Source organism: Atractosteus spatula, unplaced genomic scaffold (assembly GCF_055471065.1).
Source record: "Atractosteus spatula isolate fAtrSpa1 unplaced genomic scaffold, fAtrSpa1.hap1 Scaffold_55, whole genome shotgun sequence".
Lineage (NCBI taxonomy): Eukaryota > Metazoa > Chordata > Actinopteri > Semionotiformes > Lepisosteidae > Atractosteus > Atractosteus spatula.
In genome coordinates, this window is record NW_028296885.1 from 112,472 (window position 1) to 132,615 (window position 20,144).

A 20,144-nucleotide genomic window follows, 5' to 3' on the forward strand; every position below is an offset into this window, starting at 1 on the left:
GTTGGATTCGAGCCCACGCGTGCAGAGCCCAATAGATTAGCATTGCAAATTCGTGCCAAAACTATTGAAATACATCAGAATCGTACCTGTACGTGGCTGGACTTCTTTGGATTTTAGGAAATTTATTTCAGCGTGTTTATTTTTTCTGCCTGTGATCTCGGAAAGAAAGACCCACTACCTGTTCACCGAAATATTCCGGGAGTTTGCTGTGGTTTAAGAGGAGTGTATGAAGGTAATAAAGGAGGGAGGACACGTGAATTGTATAGCTGCTGAACCCGGACACACACCGTCTCGAGCTACTGTTGGAGATTTACAGTTCAGAAAACTGCTGTCTCGAGCAGAAACTGATCTTCCTGCTTTAGTCAAGGTTATTGGAATCGGAGGTTACCGTGGGGTATAGCGCTTATATCTCTCTTCTCTGGCTAAACGGACAAGTTTAAGTTTACAACTGTAAAGTATAGAAATAGACAAAAAAAAGCTAAAATACTTCAGTAAGGCCGAGTAGATAGGAAAGTTTAATAAAATGTTCTGTAAAATCAATTTCCCTCGATTTCCGAACTCTCTGTTCGAGCTCTGATATAATCTCTCTGCTCCTGCCGCTGTCACTGGGAGAGTGACTGCATTCCGTAGGGCTACAGGTTGATTTCACAATGCCACATTTAAAGGATAAACCGCAAGGAAAACAGATATGTTTTAATAAATCTTCTTCTGGCTTTATATTTCGGTCTTTCACATTTGAATACATACTTTGCAGTAAATCTTTACTCGATTACAGGCAGCCCGAACGTAAGGGAGAATCGAAGCCTATTTGACTTTCTGCTAATCACATTGAAGTGTTCACGAAGCATTTCCCTGCCCATTATGTGCCCGCAAACCGGTTTATCCGTTTTCCTCTTCCTGTCATTGTCAGCGAGAGCAACAAGACGGGAAAATGCAGGACAGAGAGAAGGTATTATTTGTCAGGAGTGGGATTTGAACCGACACCTCTATTCAGAGACCAGAACACCCAAGCAATGGAAAGAAAGGAGCCAGTGAGTCTGGCGCCTTAGACCGCTCGGCCATCCTGACGAACTACAATTAGACATCTTAAAAGCACCAGTAGTTCACTAAACTGAGAAATGCTTTGCTGGATAAACGTAAAATTGCCTGTTGTAGCCTAAACGGACCGGGAAATTAAATATTCGGATCGATTCAGAGTGTGCTTTACAGCCTTCTTGTAATATTTTGATCTGCTAGGGCGCAGTCGTTTTTACAATCTGGATTATTTCAAAAAGACCGACATCAGAGTAATACAGCTTTCACGTTTGGGAACAGACCTTGTATTGTACATTTCTTATAGGTTTATTTTCCTGATTGCAACATACTGTAACATACAGCTGCATAAATCTCTATTACACGTCATTTATGAAGGCGTTTCAAATGGCAGCCACTGCAGGATTAACGCTTTTGGAGCATGTATTATATTGTAAATAATCTTATTTAAATAAGTTTAAATTCGCATACTGTTTTTCAGACAGCGCAAACTGTCTGAACTGTCTGACCTCCTACAACTTTCTGTGCCGCTGTCTAGATCTTAAAACAGCTGCAGCCAGAGTAGCCGTAATGGCAACACAGTGCTTTGAGTTCGGCTTTTCTTATTTCTTCTGCAGAACCACCGGCATCGGAATATACTGATCCGCATAAGAAGCGCTTTCGGTTTCTGATCGTTTTTATTGAGCGCTGCTCTAACTTTACATTTGCTCGTAAAAGTTTTTCCCATGAAAAAAGTCATTTCCCTCATTACATGATTTCACTTTTTTTCTTTTCAACCAGTAGAAAGAAATAAAATATAATTCCATATAAGAGACACAGGTTGGATGGTTGGTGGTCTAAGGCATTGCGTTTAGGTTGCAGCTTTTCCTGGAGACCTTTGTTTAAATCCCACTTCTGACAAAGTAGAAACGATAAAATCCCTAAGTAGAAAGCATCTCGCATTTCACGTGTTTAATGTTAATTGTCTCAGCGGTTGCCTCGGTTAATGATGGATCTTCTCTCTTGCAGGGTGACGGCAAACTTCTTCAGAGAGGGGATCTCCCACGCACGGCTTTTCTTCATCAAAAGCGGAGACAAAAGAAACAGACTTCAAACTGAAATTAATTACTTCTTGATCGTTTATGACCGTCTTTAAAAAGCTGAGAGAAGGCGAAAACGTCTTTCGAAATGAGGAAATGTCTGCTGACAGTAAACACAGCTCCTCTTTAGTACAGTGCTAAGTACCCGTTTGTTGCGCGGCAGAACGGGGTACGTTTCTGTGACAGGGCCCTGGTTTATTTTTTTAAATAGTTGAATCATATTGAAATGTTAAACAACGGAGAAAAAGTCGCTGTTGATCAGGATGGCCGAATGGTTAAGGCGTTGGGTTTAAAATCCAATGGACAAATGTCCACGTGGGTTCAAACCCCACTTCTGGTAGAGTCTTGTAAATATTTTGAAGTGAGAGATAACTTTTGAGACTTACACTCTATTTAAATGTCATTTTACTTAATTTCAGTTCTCTTCACTCCCTGGGATAACTGAACTCACAATCGCATACTGAAGGCTTTACATGCATTACCTGTGATACAGCTTCTAATAAAGACGGAATGAAACTGTATTAATAATAATTCAGGTGGGTAGCTGCGTCAGCATGCGTAGGCTGCAAAGGAACAAGTAAGAGGTTTATTCCATGCTGAAAAAAAGAAGAAAGAGAACACAACGTTTCGGCCGTGGAGCCTTCTTCAGGTGTCACCTGAAGAAGGCTCCACGGCCGAAACGTTGTGTTCTCTTTCTTCTTTTTTTCAGCATGGAATAAACCTCTTACTTGTATTAATAATAAATGACATTGTTTTAAATAAACGTGTATCGATAAACTTCATAATTAATAAAAGTGGTGTGACAGGAAAGCAAATTAAATATTACAATGATATTCCAAGCAACTGATGCGTAAATTCATTATGTCGTGACAGTTTTATTCCCACTATAAAGGGTAATATTCTAATGTGATCCAGTGTTCCGCTTAGTCTGCTTCTGAATTTCTTCATTTCAGTCAGTCCTCTATTTCAGTAACCTCTGGAGGGCTCAGGATTGGGCTCCTTGAAGTTAAGAACAGGTTAATTAAGGAGCTGCGGGCTGAGTTCGTTGTAGTCTTAAATTCAAGAATTCTTCGATTTTAAGAAAAAAGACAGGTATGTTTTGTGTCTCATGGGGATCCTCTTCTCGATCCAAATGAAAGGTTTAATATGATCCCTCTAGAAAAAAATAAGTCAATTTCCGCCTGGAGTGATCGATGCCCCATCAAACATTTCGTAATAGTCCTGGACGTTTATACAGTAGAATCCTGGTTCGTGTCTTAAATTCAAGGTAAACAAGACTAAGGAAACGAGTTGGAAACTTGATGTTAAACTGGGATTTAAATCACCCGGAACATGACACTACATTGGGCAGTATGCGTGAAGAAACGACTTCTCTCATTCATTCGATAGCTCAGTTAATAGAGCGGAGGACTGTTGTGAAAACAGCGTTGAATCCTTAGGTTACTGGTTTGACTCCGGCTTGTAGGAAGGTGTCTTTTGTGTACTTTAATCAAAGACAATAAATAATTTTCACTCAGACGTTGATCAGAAGCTCAATAAACGACGAAGCAGAGGCTCCTGTTCTGAATTCCCCTCACGTCTGATGGTCTTGTTCTGACCGAGATCAATCTAAAGTGGTACAAGGGATTTTAACAAATCTGTTCTTTGAATTCAGGGCCTGCTCTGTCTGCTTTGTAATTCAAAAATAGATGCAAATGTCAAGTTTTTTGTAGATAAAAAGTATTTTCAAAAGTTAGGTACTTAATTGACTTTATGATTTGGTTTTGATTTTGAATCGTTATATTATTAAGTTTGTGCTTTCTCTGTTTTTATCGTATTGTGAACTTATTTTTTAAACAAATGCTTGCAAAGGCAAACAGGACACACAGTACAAGCTACTGTGCACTTTTGGGAGTATAACAGGTTCGATATAAAATCGCAAAAATGTAAAAGGGGAAAATACCCCAGACTGCGTGTGAAGCCCTCCTTGAGGTAGGCTGTTGTTCTTTTGTTAGATAAATACGACGTACTGCGCACAAAATGCTGCATAAAACAACCTGATATTTTAATAATTATTATTTTATAATTTGATAAGCGTGAAGCCCCGGATTCAGTTCCCGTTATCTTCAGTCCTGATTTTTTTTAAACATGAGATCTTCCCTTCCTCTAGTTGAAGTCACACGATGAGAGCGAGTGTTTTTTCACGTTGCGATCCAAACAGTCTGACAGTGACCAAACCAGAACGGATTCTGTTGGGAGCCGAACTGAGCTCATTCTCACTCCCTGTGCTGAAAATGGAATTAGTTCTTCCACGAGCACCGTCTACAGCTGCTGGACAGTGCTCTGCGTTCTACTGCTCCGGCAATGCTTTTGACGAAAGACAGCTCACATGTGCGCTTTTAACCTTCTCGCAGCTACAGGCGAGACTGAAGCTGGCGATATGAAGACCCGCTGGTACACCTTATCTAATTTTCACAATCGCGATAGACTTCTTAAAAAAAGTAGCTATAGCCCTGAAAAAAAGCATTACCTTTATCAGTTTTTACATGAATCGATTTTGACTCAAAATCGATTTTTTGATAGGTTCAATGTATATTTAAATTGAAATATAGCGTGCATACCTCATCAACCAACGGGCAGAGCAATATTTTACGTTGCCTTCCAGAGCTTCCAACATGTGGTGGATTTGTATGGTACCACTACAGCACTGGCGCAGGTGCAAAATCTACTTTCACACGACTATTTCAGTGTCTCTCACACATGATCCGGAGCGCAGGAGCCTATATCGCAGAGTTCAAATGTTATTGATTGGTGATCGTTCAGCGGGGGTCCGGACGTGTATAAGCGTATAGATGAAAACTTTAATGTATTGTTCGGTTTCAATCAAAATGCTTTACTACTACAAGAGAGAAGTATAGTAAGAAGGATGGAACAAAATGTATGATTTATTGGAAGAAAATTGTTTTTATTTGCATTCAAAATGAAGCAGAATTTTAGCGCAAACCCTTTGTCTTCATATTTTTAAACAGACATAAGTGTAGAAAACGTGTTTTTTTTTACTTAGAAATTTTGGACTGGGGGCAATGTATTAGTAATAGTAATTAGTAATAGTGTCGCTGAGCTTACTATGGTGCAATGGAGTAATAAGACCAGGGCCAGTGATGTAATACCTTTTCACCAAGAGATCGTAGGTTCAACTCCTGCCTGGTTCGGATTGCGTTATAACGGTTTACCTTCCTTTATATTGTAACGCCCTCGCCTGGTGGTGAGGAGGAAGCGCCCCTAGGCGCTCGTAGTACCGCGGGGCATGCTGGGAGTGGTAGCCGGGGAGAGTCTGAGGGTCAGCACGATGACCAGCGGCTGACCCTACCTGTGTAAATAATGTCCTAGTAATTCTAGTGCCCTGTGTAGTCCTGTAAAAGTGTAGTGTGTTGTTAGGTAATTACCACCCTAAAAATGTGTACGTGTTCCGTCAGTCTCCTCCTGTGTGTGTAGATCCTGTGTTTGGTTTCGTGTGGTTTAAAACAAATAAAGCTAATGCTTGTTTGCTGATACCTTGATCAGCCTGTAGGTGGAGTTGTTGGATTGTTTTCTTGTTTTGTGGAAGCAGTGTTTGTTTTGCAGTTTACGAAATGGCAACTTTTGGATCCCGCAAGAATGCTGTGCGTTTTGAGCTTTTGGATGACTTCTTCATGGATCGTATGCAGTTCAGCAGAAAAGTGTTGCAGAAGGAACTTGGCTTTGAACCTCGGCACTTGGATTTCATCTTTGCTCTCCCAGGTCAGAAAGCATTTGAGGTTGTATTTGCTACCTATCCTCTGTTTGAACAATGTGTGGATGTGTTTGAGGCAAAAAGAGGGAAAGTTCCTTATCTTGAGAAGATCAACTTGCAGCCTTTGACACAGAGAGAGAGGAAAACCGTGCATGTTGTTATGTTCTCGGAACTGGCAAAGACGGAGGACATTCACACCTGGCTTAACCAGTATTGCACCGTCCACCATGGAACTGAGGTTAGAGATGTTGACGGTATAAAAACAGGAGCAAGGAAATTCGAGGTTCGCTTGCTACCGGACAATGTAAATGGAGGCTTAAGGCACCTGCCCTCTACAATCCGGCTGGGCGCCTGCAATGGCTATGTTTTTTATGTGGGACAACGAAAGGTGTGTCGGCGCTGTGGTGCAGTGGGACACCTGGCATCGTCCTGCACTGTGAAATTCTGCAAGACCTGTGGCAAACAGGGACATTTAGCCTCTGACTGTTCAATGCTGCCAAAGTGCAATTTATGTGGCTCGGAAGGACACGTTTTTAAGAACTGCCCTCACGCCTACGCCAATAAACTCAAAATGAGAAAGGATGAGGCAGTGCTTGTTTCAGCCAAACCGGCCCGAAAAGCCAAAGCAAACAACAAGTCAAACAAAGAACCCTTGTTGGACAAAGACTCTCAGCCTCCAGCCAGGATCAGTCCTGCTGTGGCTCCGGGGCCAGTGGAAGAGAGATCCACTACGCCCCCACAACCGCAGACTGCACCAGACAAGCACGAGGGTTTGAAAACCCCCGAGAACAGCGAGGACCCCTCCCCCACTCCTGCTCCTCAGAAAGAGGGCCAGTGTGGGGCCCCCTGGTGGAGCGGGTCCAGCGAGGATACCCAGGATTCAGCGGAGCTGCTTTTCTCAGACTCTGCAAGTGCTACAGATGCCCTCCTCTCCTCCATCCAGTCCATCACGGAGGATCTGCAGCAGCTGGTGGGTGAGGGGGAAGAGGAGACTGGTGCATCGGCTGCACCCCTTTCCCCTCAGTGCTCCCAGGAGCTGGACGTGAGGAAAAGGAAAAATGACTCTGTTTTCTCCCCGAGCGAGGAGGAAGGAGAGCATGGTGATGGGAACAGCTGGAACCCCTCCACCCCTCCCTCTACCCCCTTCCATGAAATGGACTCCGTGAACGCTTTTACTGCTGCCACCCTGATGAAGGCTCATTCAGAGGATGGCTGGCAGGAAATTGGTAAGAAGAAAAAGAAAAAGAAGAAGGTAACAGGTGAGACAGAAGAGAAATGTGTTTTGTAAAGACTGGTTCCACTTTCTTACGTAATACGGCTCTAAACATAATTTCTCTTAACACCAGAGGTATCAATGACAGAGTTAAATGCCAGTCTGTCTTTGATTACCTCCAGCAGAGAGAGGGAGATGTGTTGATGTTGCAGGTGTGTCCTTTAGCCTATCAAGAGAGGTATAAAAGCTTTGAAGATAGGTGGGATAAAGGGCCTTCTGTTTGGTCAGGGGACAATAACAACAGAGCCTCTGGCGTGGCCATTCTTTTCAAAGGATGGGCATTCATATTGAAAAGTATTCAGAGGGTCATAGATGGCAGGTTGCTTTGTGTGGCTGTCGAATGGGGGACCGTTAACCTGCGTCTAATCAATGTGTATTGTCCTACTGACGTGGGAGGAAGGGTGGAGCTACTCAAGGCACTCTTTCCCCTATTGTTATGTAGCACAGATGTGATAGTGGGAGGGGATTTTAATTGTATCTTAGAGCACACAGACAGGCAGTCTAGCTCTCCGATAAAATTGGATTCCAGCTCACTGGCCCTGCAAAACTTAGTTCAAGACTTTAAACTCTCAGACACATATAGATGTATATATCCCACAACAGCAGGATATACATGGTCAGGGAGGAATAGCAGCCCTAGAATTGACTATTGCTTTGTCTCAGAGAGAGTGAAAGTTGTTGGGGTCACTCTTCAGCCTGTCTTCTTCTCAGATCATCAGGCTTTAGGGTGTAGAGTGGAACTCCAGGGTGGGACTGTCTTTGGCCCAGGCCTCTGGAAACTCAACACAAAGCTGCTAGAGAACGAGGGGGTAGTATCCCACTACAAGGAGAAACTATCACAGTGGCTGTCCTTGCAGTGTCTGTACAGGTCAGTAGGAAAGTGGTGGGAGGAGGTGAAGGTGAGGACGAGGGCCTTTTTTATGGTGAGGGAAGGAAGGCTGCTGCCAGATGGAGAGGAGTGCTAGCCAGGAAAATAGCCAGCTACAGGTTGGCTATTTATCAGTCTTATTGCCTGGAGGTAGAAGCTGTTCTGTAGTCTGTTGGACTTGGACCGAATGCTTTGGTACACTTTACCGGACGGTAGGAGGGAAAATAGTTTGTGAGTTGGATGACTGGAGTCCTTGATAATGGACCAGGCCTTCTTCAGACATCTAGCTGAGTAGATCTCCGGGATGCTTGGTAGCTCAGAGCTGGTGATAAGCTGCGCTGACTTCACCACCCACTGCAATACTTTGCGATCCTGGGCGGAACAGTTCCCATACCAGGCACTGATGCAACCAGTCAGGATGCTCTCAATAGTGCACCTGTAGAAGTTGGCCTGGATATGTGATGGCATGCCGAACTTCTTTAGCCTGCGGAGAAAGAACAGGCACTGCCGTGCTGTCTTGACCACAGTGTTGGTGTGGTGGGTCCAGGTTAAATCCTCTGAGATGTTAACTCCCAGGAACTTAAAGGTGCTGACCCTCTCCACTGCAGTCCCATTGATGTAAATAGGTGTGTGGGCTCCTCCCTGATGTTTCCTATAGTCCACAATCATCTCCTTAGTCTTACTGATGTTCACAGAGAGGTTATTCTCCTGGCAACATACTGCCAGGGTTTCAACCTCCTCCCTGTATGCAGACTCCTCACCATCTGAGATCAGGCCAATGACTGTTGTATCGTCCGCAAACTTGATGATGGAGTTTGAGTTATGCCTGGCGACACAATCATGGGTAAATAAGGAGTACCTTCACCACCTGCGGACGTTCCGTCAAGAAGTCCAGGATCCAATTACAGAGGGAGGTGTTCAGTCCCAGGTCCTGGAGCTTGATGACGAGCTTTGAGGGCACTATGGTATTGAATGCTGAGCTGAAATCAACAAACAGCATTCTCACATATGTTCCTTTCTTATCCAGGTGTGAGAGGGCAGTATGGAGGGCAGTGGCAATAGCATTTTCTGTTGACCTGTTCTGGCAGTATGCAAATTGCAGTGAGTCTAGGGTGTCAGGCAGTGAGGAGGTGATGTATGCTTTGACCAACCGCTCGAAGCACTTCATGATAACTGATGTGAGTGCAACAGGGCGGTAGTCATTTAGGCAGCTGACTCTGGATTTTTTAGGAACAGGGACAATGGTGGTTTTCTTAAAGCAGGAAAGAACTATAGACTGAGCTAGAGAGAGATTAAAAATGTCTGAGAAGACATCTGCCAGCTGATCTGCACATGCCTTCAGAACGCGGCCAGGGATGGCATCAGGGACAGGAGCCTTGCGTGGATTGGTCTTTTTAAGAAACTTTACAAACATCCGCTCTGGATACAATCAGTGGGTTTCCGTTTTGGATTTCTGGAATCTTCCTGACTGGATCTGCGTTGCTGACCTCAAACCGAGCATAGAATGAATTTAGCTCATCAGGAAGAGAGGCAGACTGTTGTGCGATATACAGTGGTGTGAAAAAGTGTTTGCCCCCTTCCTGATTTCTTATTTTTTTGCATGTTTGTCACACTGAAATGTTTCACCACTGTTCCATGTTTTGTGGATAATGGCTCTCACTGTGGTTCGCTGAAGTCCCAAAGCTTTTGAAATGGCTTTATAACTTTTTCCAGACTGATAAATCTCAATTACTCTGTTTCTCATTCGTTCCTGAATTTCTTTGGGTCGCAGCATGATGTCTAGCTTTTGAGGATCTTTTGTCTACTTCACTTTGTCAGGCAGGTCCTATTTAAGTGATTTCTTGATTGAGAACAGGTGTGGCAGTAATCAGGCCTGGGTGTGGCTAGAGAAATTGAACTCAGCTTTCCAAAGATGTGATAAACCACAGTTAATTTATGTTTTAACAGGGGGGGCAATCACTTTTTTCACACAGGGCCATGTAGGTTTGGATTTTTTTCCCCTTAATAATAAAAACCTTCATTTAAAAACTGCATTTTGTGTTTACTTGTGTTATCTTTGTCTAATATTTCAATTTGTTTGATGATCTGAAACATATCAGTGTGACAAACATGCAAAAAAATAAGAAATCAGGAAGGGGGCAAACACTTTTTCACACCACTGTAGCTGGGTTGCGTTTTGTAGTCTGTAATGGTGCGTATACCACTCCACATTGTCCGTGTGTTGCAGCCGTGATAATATGACTCTAGTTTTACTCTGTAGTTGTATTTAGCTCTTTTGATGGCTTTCCTGAGGTTGTATCTGGATTTTTTGTATTTACCCATATCGCCAGAATTGAAAGCAGCTGTCCTAGCTTTCAGTTTGGCACGTATCTCACCATTTATCCACTGTTTCTGATTTGGATATGTGCGAACAGTAATCCTGGGAACCACGTCTTCAATACATTCGCTGATGTAGCCAGTAACATAGTCCGTATACAGATTGATATTATTTTCGGCAGCTTCGCGGAAGATCTGCCAGTCAGTGGTAGCAAAACAGTGATTTAGTATAAAATCTGATTCATCCGACCAACGTTGAATGGTTCTTAACGCTGGCCTCTCCTGTTTAAGCTTCTGCTTGTAAACGGGAAGTAGCAGAACGGAGGCGTGATCAGATTTGCCGAAAGGAGGAGGGGGGAGGGCTTTGTAACCATCCCGGAAGGGAGTGTAAACATTGACCAACGTGTTTGTTCCGTGCGTCGGGCAATCGATGTATTCATGTAGATAAGGCATTGTTTTTTTCAAGTTCGCACTGTTGAAATCACCCGCTATGATGAATGCCCCCTCAGGATGTGTATTCTCCTGTCTGTTAAGGTGAGAGTGTAGTTCATCCAGTGCCTTTGTGTAATTTGCCTGTGGTGGAATATACACCACTGTGAGAACTACCGATGTGAACTCCCTCGGGAGATAGAAAGGGCGACATTTTATTGTCAAATGTTCAAGATGTGTAGAGCAAGATGTTGAAATAATCTCCACGTCTGTACACCAGGAATTGTTTACCATGAAGCATACCCCGCCCCCTTTGCTCTTACCCGAATCCGTTGTTCTGTCCTGACGGTGAACAGAAAATCCTCCCGGGAGGATAGCAGAGTCCGGAACAGACGGGTCAAGCCAGGTTTCAGTTAATGCCAGCACATTGCTGTTCTTGATGTCCCGTTGGAAAGTAAGTCTTGCTCTCTGTTCACCCAGTTTATTGTCCAGTGACTGAACATTAGCAAGAAGTATACTCGGGGCTGGGAGCGATTTGCTGCGTTGCCTCAATCTTACCAGAACGCCTGCCCGTTTACCCCTCTTCCTATGATGCCGTCTTCTTCCCAGTACAGGTACAGGTGAGACACCACAGTCCAGATAGTCGGCAGTAATTATTGGTGTAGATTTAACTGTGCCAATATTCGATCTTATGTTTATAAGTGTTTGTCGGTTATAACTAATCACTGAGCAAGCAGTATGTGCAGTTAGCAGTACGAAAAACAACAAAAAATAAAAAAATAGACAAGGACGAATGGGAGCTCGCAGGACGGCAGCCTTCCCTGTCGGCCCCATCTTGCATGTTTTCTCCTGTGTCTCGGTGCAGTGTCAGTGAACTGTAGCATCCACTCAGTTTGTGAATATTGGGGTGACAAGTGCTCTGTGCTAGTCTATCTAGGTGCTATAAAATCCCTTTCATTTGTAGGAGAACAAGTCTTGTTCTGCATCTGCAGTTCATGCTTTTCTGATCACTGTGGCTGAACATTTCCTTTTGTTGGATTCAGAACCTCACCCGGACAGAAACTAGGATGAAAATTATTTTATTATTTTCAGTTCCTTTTCACGTTATCTATGTTCAGGCAACTCAAGTGTGTTTGACTACTTGGTGTATATCTAGTTTAAAAAATGAGCTTTGACAATTTAATTTAGACAAGGTTATTGATGATATTTCCTTGCTATCTCAAAATTAAATTTTTAAGCCTCTTATGTATGAATATTATTTCCTTTTGAATTCTCCTCTAAGATCACATTAAAGGTTTTATTCTCTTCTCCTGTGTTTTCAGGGTCAGAGGCCAGTGCTCTCCCTGAAGCTGGGGAAAGGGCTCCTCTTGAACAGCAGCACAGTGAGGGGGAGTGGGGCTCCAGTCTGATGCAGGAGACAGAGCTCACTGCTGCAGAAGAGAAAGAAGCACTCAGTGAGCAGCACACAGACAGCAGACAGAGTGTCAAGGATCTGGACTCTGTGCCCATGATGAAGGCAGAGCCGGAGAGTGAGACACCTGGGCTCTTAGTAGCTGAGGACTTTACAAAGAAGATTAATAATCTAGATACTAACAATATTAGACAAGGTTGTAAAGAACTTGACTGTGACTCTGTACAAAATCACAAAAAACAACTGTATGCATTTAATCTTAAAAAGCAGGATGTGGATCCTCAGTTGATTGACCCTGCAGATCAGCAGACTGATGTACCTGAAGAGAACAGTACTGAGTCACACACAGAGTTAGGACAGGGAGGAACAACAGCAGCTCCTACAGCGCTTGATGATAATAAGGCCTTGTTCTGTTAGAGTGGAGAGACTGTCATTGCAGAAGTGTTTTAAACAAATGAATAATGCTTTAGTATATAAGAACTTTACAGAGATGTATAATAATGTGGACACTAAGATTATATCAAAGATTATATCTGATGTGCTTGGTCCAATATCAGATATGGAAGAGTTACGACACCACGAACTGCGTGGCTGCGATAGGATCCCAGTTCGAAAGGAGTCGATGATACTGCTGGTTCTCGGTTTCTTTTAGTTAGAGGTCCGGAGAGGCATTTCAAGCTGGTTCCGGACATTCATTCCCTTTTCAAAGTCAGTTGTTTTGCTGTAGTCTGCATTATTTAGGCTGATTATCGAGGTTAGCCTTTATTTGGTCATGGGGACCTCGGTACTGTATGCTAATTCTAAAGACAGTTTCACCCATTTTCTGATTGCTAGGTTCTGTACCAGTGCAGACATGTCAAACAGTGAATGGCTGTACCTCTATTGTATCCGTGCTCAATGAATGAAATCAGTAATAAATGAATATATGTATAGTTGTACGAAAAACAAGTGGTTTATCGACTCATCTTCATTTGTAGATTTCGAGGCAGCTTCGATATTCGTTTTACAAACGGGGTTTTTTTTATATGGGTCACACACATGCCATAGCAACAAAACATCTCTAGAGATGAGGCTATAGATCACCTTTCCATCCTCCAGGTTTTCCTCCCAAAGCCTACGGCACCAATGGCGACCCCTGCTGGCCGAGAGAGCAAAAGCTTGCAGCACCAGGTATTCCCAGGCGGTCTCCCATCCAAGTACTAACGAGACCCGACCCTGCTTAGCTTCTGAGATCAGACGAGATCGGGCGCGTTGAGGGTGGTGTGGCCGCAAGTGAAAGCAGTGGCGCCTGACTCGCTACTTGAAGCTGTGTGTGGCTGGGGCTCCGTGCTCCCCGAGCAGGACTGAAGGATCGATCGTGTGCAACTCTTTGGAAAGGAGCTTCATTCCAAATCGCATTGCGTGCCTGGATGTTGGCGAATGTGCTCCCTAGTGTTGGCTTGTCTCGCACTGGAGGAGGACAAACAAACTGCACGGAGGAGCACAAGGCAAGTCTTCACAAGACAAAAACCTCCAGTGCACAGCACTCTGAAAACATTTCTGGGCTGTCGCGTGTTTATTTCAGCACATAAAGCGCACCAGTCCAACACGTCGGCCGGGCGCGCGGCGCCTCCGCCCTCTTGTGGCCTTGCGGCGTCAGAGCAAGAGGTTCCTTCTCGCTGCCTTTCCGCTGTGTTGCAGAGCCCCGAGAGGGAACCTGGAGCGCACACTTTGCGGGGGGCGGGGGACCGCGTTCGCGCTCTGCCCCCGGTCTCTTGCGCAAGGACTAAATCTCACGGCGCCAGCCAGCGGCCAGGAGACAAGTACAATATCGCAGGACAGGAGGGCCTCGTCATTGATTGTTACATATGAGACGCTGATTAGGAGGAGACCCCGACTGATTGGTAAAGGGGAACACTAACACCAGAGTGACACCTCCGGCATCTCTTTTTGAGAGACGCCTTGGAATTTCTTAATGGCCAAGGAGGGTCGGGACCTCGGTTTTACGCCTCCCCCGAAGAGCGGCGCCTGTTTGTGCAGCAGAGTGTTGCCATCAGGATGCTGGGGCATAAGAAAGCCACACAGACCGCAGGGTGAGCGCTCCCTACTGGTCCCAGTCACACCTCTTGCAGGAGCAGCAGCAACCTGAGCTTTTCTGGGGGGAATCTCCCATCCGGGTGCCAGCTAGGCTCACACCTGCTGGGCTGCCGTGGGTGAGCCCAGTCGAGAGTCGCAGGGTGAGATCTAGTCACCGGGGAGAAACGATACAAGCGAAGGATTACTCGGCTCCCAGCACTTGAAAACACTGACAAATGACTCGTTCCGGCCGGAACTGAATGTACCTGCATGTGTCGTGTCGTCTTCTTCCCCTGCCCCGTTGTGTTTGCTGTATTGTCTTTGAAGCCGGCCCCCGAGACAAGACGGGCTGTTCCTGTGCCCCAATTAACACTTTACAGGTGCCATTCCCCGGCTTTGTGGCCATTGTCGGTGGTCACACACTCTATTATTATTATTATAATTATTATTATTATTATTATTGAGAGACAGGCTCACTGTCTGTTCCTCAGGCTGGGACAGGAGATCACAAACTGTTTTTTTATTATTGAGAGACGGGCTGACTGTCTGTTCCCCAGGCTGGGACAGTGGATCACACTCTTTATTATTATTACTGAGAGACAGGCTCACTGTCTGTATCTCAGGCTAGGACAGGAGATCAAACAGTTTATTAATATAATTGAGAGATAGGCTTACTGTCTCTTCCTTTGGGCTGGGACAGGACATCACACACTGTATTATTATTATTGAGAGACAGGCTCACTGTCTGTTCCTCAGGCTGGGACAGGAGATCACAAACTGTATTTTTATTATTGAGAGACAGGCTCACTGTTCCTCAGGCTGCGACAGGAGATCACACTGTATTATTATTATTGAGAGTCTGGCTCACTGTTCCCCAGGCTGGGACAGGAGGTCACACACTGTATTATTATTATTGAGAGACAGGCTCACTGTCTGTTCCTCAGGCTAGGACAGGAGGTCACACACTGTATTATTCTTATTGAGGGAAAGGCTCACTCTCTGTTCCTCAGGCTTGGACAGGAAGTCACACACTGTATTATTATTAATGAGGGAAAGACTCACTGTCTGTTCCTCAGGCTGGGACAGAAGATCACACACTGTATTTGTATTATTGAGAGACAGACTCACTGTTCCTCAGGCTGGGACAGGAGATCACACTGTATTATTATTATTGAGAGTCTGGCTCACTGTTCCCCAGGCTGGGGCAGGAGGTCACACACTGTATTATTATAATTGAGAGGCAGGCTCACTGTCTCTTCCTCAGGCTGGGACAGGAGGTCACACACTGTATTTTTATTATTTTGAGAGACTGGCTCACAGTCTGTTCCTCAGGCTTGGACAGGAAGTCACACACTGTATTATTATTATTGAGAGACAGGCTCACTGTCTGTTCCTCAGGCTAGGACAGGAGATCACACACTGTATTATTATTATCGAGAGACCTGCTCTTTCCTGACTGTTCCTTAGGCTGGGACAGGAGATCATAATCTGCTTTATTATTATTGAGAAACCGGCTCACTCCTATCTGTTCCTCAGGTTGGGACAGGAGATCACACACTGTATTATTATTAATGAGAGACGGGCTGACTGTCTGTTCCCCAGGCTAGGACAGTGGATCACACACTATATTATTATTACTGAGAGACAGGCTCACTTTCTGTTCCCCAGACTGGGACAGGAGATCACACTCTGTATTATTATTATTGAGAGAGAGGCTCACTGTCTGTGTCTCAGGCTGGGACAGGAGATCACACAGTTTATTAATATTATTGAGAGATAGGCTCACTGTTTCTTCCTTTGGGCTGGGACAGGAGATCACAAACTGTATTATTATTATTGAGAGACAGGCTCACTGCCTGTTCCTCAGGCTGGGACAGGAGATCACACTGTATTATTATTATTGAGAGACAGGTTCACTGTCTGTTCCTCAGGCTAGTACAGGTGATCACGCACTGTATTATTATTATTGAGATATAGGCTCACTGTCTGTTCCTCTTGCTGGGACTGGAGATCACACACTGTTCTATTATTATTGAGAGACATGCTCACTGTTTGTTCCTCAGACTGGGACAGTACATTCCACACAAGGTTATTATTATTGAGAGACAGGTTCACTGTCTGTTCCTCAGGCTAAGACAGGAGATCACACACTGTATTATTATTATTGAGAGTCAGGCTCACTGTTCCTCAGGCTGGGACAGGAGATCACACTGTATTATTATTATTAAGAGACAAGCTCACTGTTCCTCAGGCTGGGACAGGAGGTGACACACTGTATTATTATTATTGAGAGACAGGCTCGCTGTTCCTCAGGCTGGGAAAGGAGGTAACACACTTTATTATTATTATTGAGAGAGAGGTTCACTGTCTGTTACTCATGCTGGGACAGGAAGTCACACACTGTATTATTATTATTGAGAGACAGGCTCACTGTCTGTTCTTCAGGCTAGTACAGGTGATCACGCACTGTATTATTGTTATTGAGATATAGGCTCACTGTCTGTTCCTCTTGCTGGGACTAAAGATCACACAGTTCTATTATTATTGAGAGAAATGCTCACTGTTTGTTCCTCAGACTGGGACAGGACATTCCACACAAGGTTATTATTATTGAGAGACAGGTTCACTGTCTGTTCCTCAGGCTAAGACAGGAGATCACACACTGTATTATTATTATTGAGAGTCAGGCTCACTGTTCCTCAGGTTGGGATAAGAGATCACACTGTATTATTATTATTAAGAGACAAGCTCACTGTTCCTCAGGTTGGGATAAGAGATCACACTGTATTATTATTATTAAGAGACAAGCTCACTGTTCCTAAGGCTGGGACAGGTGATGACACACTGTATTATTATTATTGAGAGACAGGCTCGCTGTTCCTCAGGCTGGGACAGGAGGTCACACACCTTATTATTATTATTGAGAGAGAGGCTCACTGTCTGTTCCTCATGCTGGGACAGGAAGTCACACACTGTATTATTATTATTGAGAGACTGGCTCACTGTCTGTTCCTCAGGCTGGGACAGGAGGTCACACACTGTATTATTATTATTATTGAGAGACAGGTTCACTGTCTGTTCCTCAGGCTGGGACAGGAGATCACACACTGTATTATTATTATTGAGAGATAGGCTCACTGTCTCTTCTTTTGGGCTGGGACAGGAGGTCACAAACTGTATTATTATTATTATTGAGAGACAGGTTCACTGTCTGTTCCTCAGGCTAGTACAGGTGATCACGCACTGTATTATTGTTATTGAGAGACAGGCTCGCTGTTCCTCAGGCTGGGACAGGAGGTCACACACCTTATTATTATTATTGAGAGAGAGGCTCACTGTCTGTTCCTCATGCTGGGACAGGAAGTCACACACTGTATTATTATTATTGAGAGACAGGCTCACAGTCTGTTCCTCAGGCTGGGACAGGAGGTCACACACTGTATTATTATTATTATTGAGAGACAGGTTCACTGTCTGTTCCTCAGGCTGGGACAGGAGATCACACACTGTATTATTATTATTGAGAGATAGGCTCACTGTCCCTTCTTTTGGGCTGGGACAGGAGATCACACACTGTATTATTATTACTGACAGAGAGGTTCACTGTCTCTTCCTCAGGCTGGGACAGGAGGTCACGCACTGTATTATTATTATTGAGATATAGGCTCACTGTCTGTTCCTCTTGCGGGGACTGGAGATCACACACTGTTCTATTATTACTGAGAGACATGCTCGCTGTTTTCTCCTCAGACTGGGACAGGACATTCCACACAAGGTTATTATTATTGAGAGACAGGTTCACTGTCAGTTCCTCAGGCTAAGACAGGAGATCACACACTGTATTATTATTATTGAGAGTCGGGCTCACTGTTCCTCAGGCTGGGACAGGAGATCACACTGTATTATTATTATTAAGAGACGGGCTCGCTGTTCCTCAGGCTGGGACAGGAGGTCACACACTTTATTATTATTATTGAGAGAGAGGCTCACTGTCTGTTCCTCAGGCTGGGACAGGAGATCAAACTGTATTATTATTATTGAGAGACAAGCTCACTGTTCCTCAGGCTGGGACAGTAGATCACACTGTATTATTATTGTTGAGAGTCTGGCTTACTGTTCCCCAAGCTGGGACAGGAGGACACACACTGTATTATTATTATTGAGAGACAGGCTCACTGTCTGTTCCTCAGGCTGGGACAGGAAGTCACACACTGATTATTATTGAGAGACAGGCTCACTGTCTGTTCCTCAGGCTGGGACAGGAGGTCACACACTGTATTATTATTATTATTGAGAGACAGGCTCACTGTCTGTTCCTCAGGCTGGGACAGGACGTCACACACTGTATTTTTATTATTATTGAGAGACAGGATCACTGTCTGTTCCTCAGGCTAAGACAGTGGATTACTATTATTATGAGACAGATTTACTGTCTGATCCCTGGCTGGGAAAGGAGATCACACACTGTAATATTATTATTGAGTGGCAGGCTCACTGTCTCTTCCCCAGGCTGGGACAGGAGGTCACACACTGTATTATTATTATTGAGAGACAGGCTCACTGTCTGTTCCTCAGGCTGGGATAGGAGGTCACACACTGTATTATTATTATTGAGAGACAGGCTCACTGTCTGTTCCTCAGAATATTGCAGGAGATCACGCACTATTCTATTATTACTGAGTGACATGCTCATTGCTTGATCCTCAGACTGGGACAGGACATTCCACACTAGGGTATTATTATTGAGAGACAGGATCACTGTCTGTTCCTCAGGCTGAGACAGGAGATCACACACTGTATTATTATGATTGAGAGACAGGCTCACTGTCTCTTCTTTAGGGCTGGGACAGGAGATCACACACTGTATTATTACTACTGATAGAGAGGTTCACTGTCTCTTCCTCAGGCTGGAAATGGAGGTCACACACTGTATTATTATTATTGAGAGACAGGTTTACTGTCTGTTCCCCAGGCTGAGACAGGAGATCACACACTGTATTATTATGATTGAGAGACAGGCTCACTGTCTCTTCTTTAGGGCTGGGACAGGAGATCACACACTGTATTATTACTACTGATAGAGAGGTTCACTGTCTCTTCCTCAGGCTGGAAATGGAGGTCACACACTGTATTATTATTATTGAGAGACAGGTTCACTGTTACTCAGGCTGGGACAGGAGATCACACTGTATTATTATTATTATTATTAAGAGACAAGCTCACTTTCCTCAGGCTGGGACAGGAGATGACACACTGTATTGTTATTATTGAGAGACAGGCTCGCTGTTCCTCAGGCTGGGACAGGAGGTCACACACTTTATTATTATTAATGAGAGAGAGGCTTACTGTCTGTTCCTCAAGCTGGGAGAGGAGGTCACACACTGTATTATTATTATTATTGAGAGACAGGTTCACTGTCTGTTCCTCAGGCTGGGACAGGAGATCACACACTGTATTATTATTATTGAGAGATTGGCTCACTGTCTCTTCTTTTGGGCTGGGACAGGAGATCACACACTGTATTATTATTACTGACAGAGAGGTTCACTGTCTCTTCCTCAGGCTAGGACAGGAGGTCACACACTGTATTATTATTATTGAGAGACAGGTTCACTGTCTGTTCCTCAGGCTAGTACAGGTGATCACGCACTGTATTATTATTATTGAGATATAGGCTCACTGTCTGTTCCTCTTGCTGGGACTGGAGATCACACTCTGTTCTATTATTATTGAGAGACATGCTCACTGTTTGCTCCTCAGACTGGGACAGGACATTCCACACAAGGTTATTATTATTGAGAGACAGGTTCACTGTCTGTTCCTCAGGCTAAGACAGGAGATCACACACTGTATTATTATTATTGAGAGTCAGGCTCACTGTTCCTCAGGCTTGGACAGGAGATGACACACTATTATTATTATTGAGAGAC

The 20,144-nt window shown here is 44.3% G+C and overlaps 1 non-coding gene and 1 pseudogene across 1 annotated transcript; one reads left to right on the forward strand and one right to left on the reverse strand.

The window, feature by feature from the left end:
• The first annotated feature begins 2,368 nt into the window (after positions 1–2,368).
• Positions 2,369–2,451, forward strand: trnal-uaa (transfer RNA leucine (anticodon UAA)). Its single transcript has one exon. It is a non-coding gene; the product is annotated as a tRNA-Leu (tRNA).
• A 10,863-nt stretch (positions 2,452–13,314) lies between these two features.
• On the reverse strand, positions 13,315–13,433 carry LOC148806286 (5S ribosomal RNA; annotated as a pseudogene).
• Between the last annotated feature and the right edge of the window lie 6,711 nt (positions 13,434–20,144).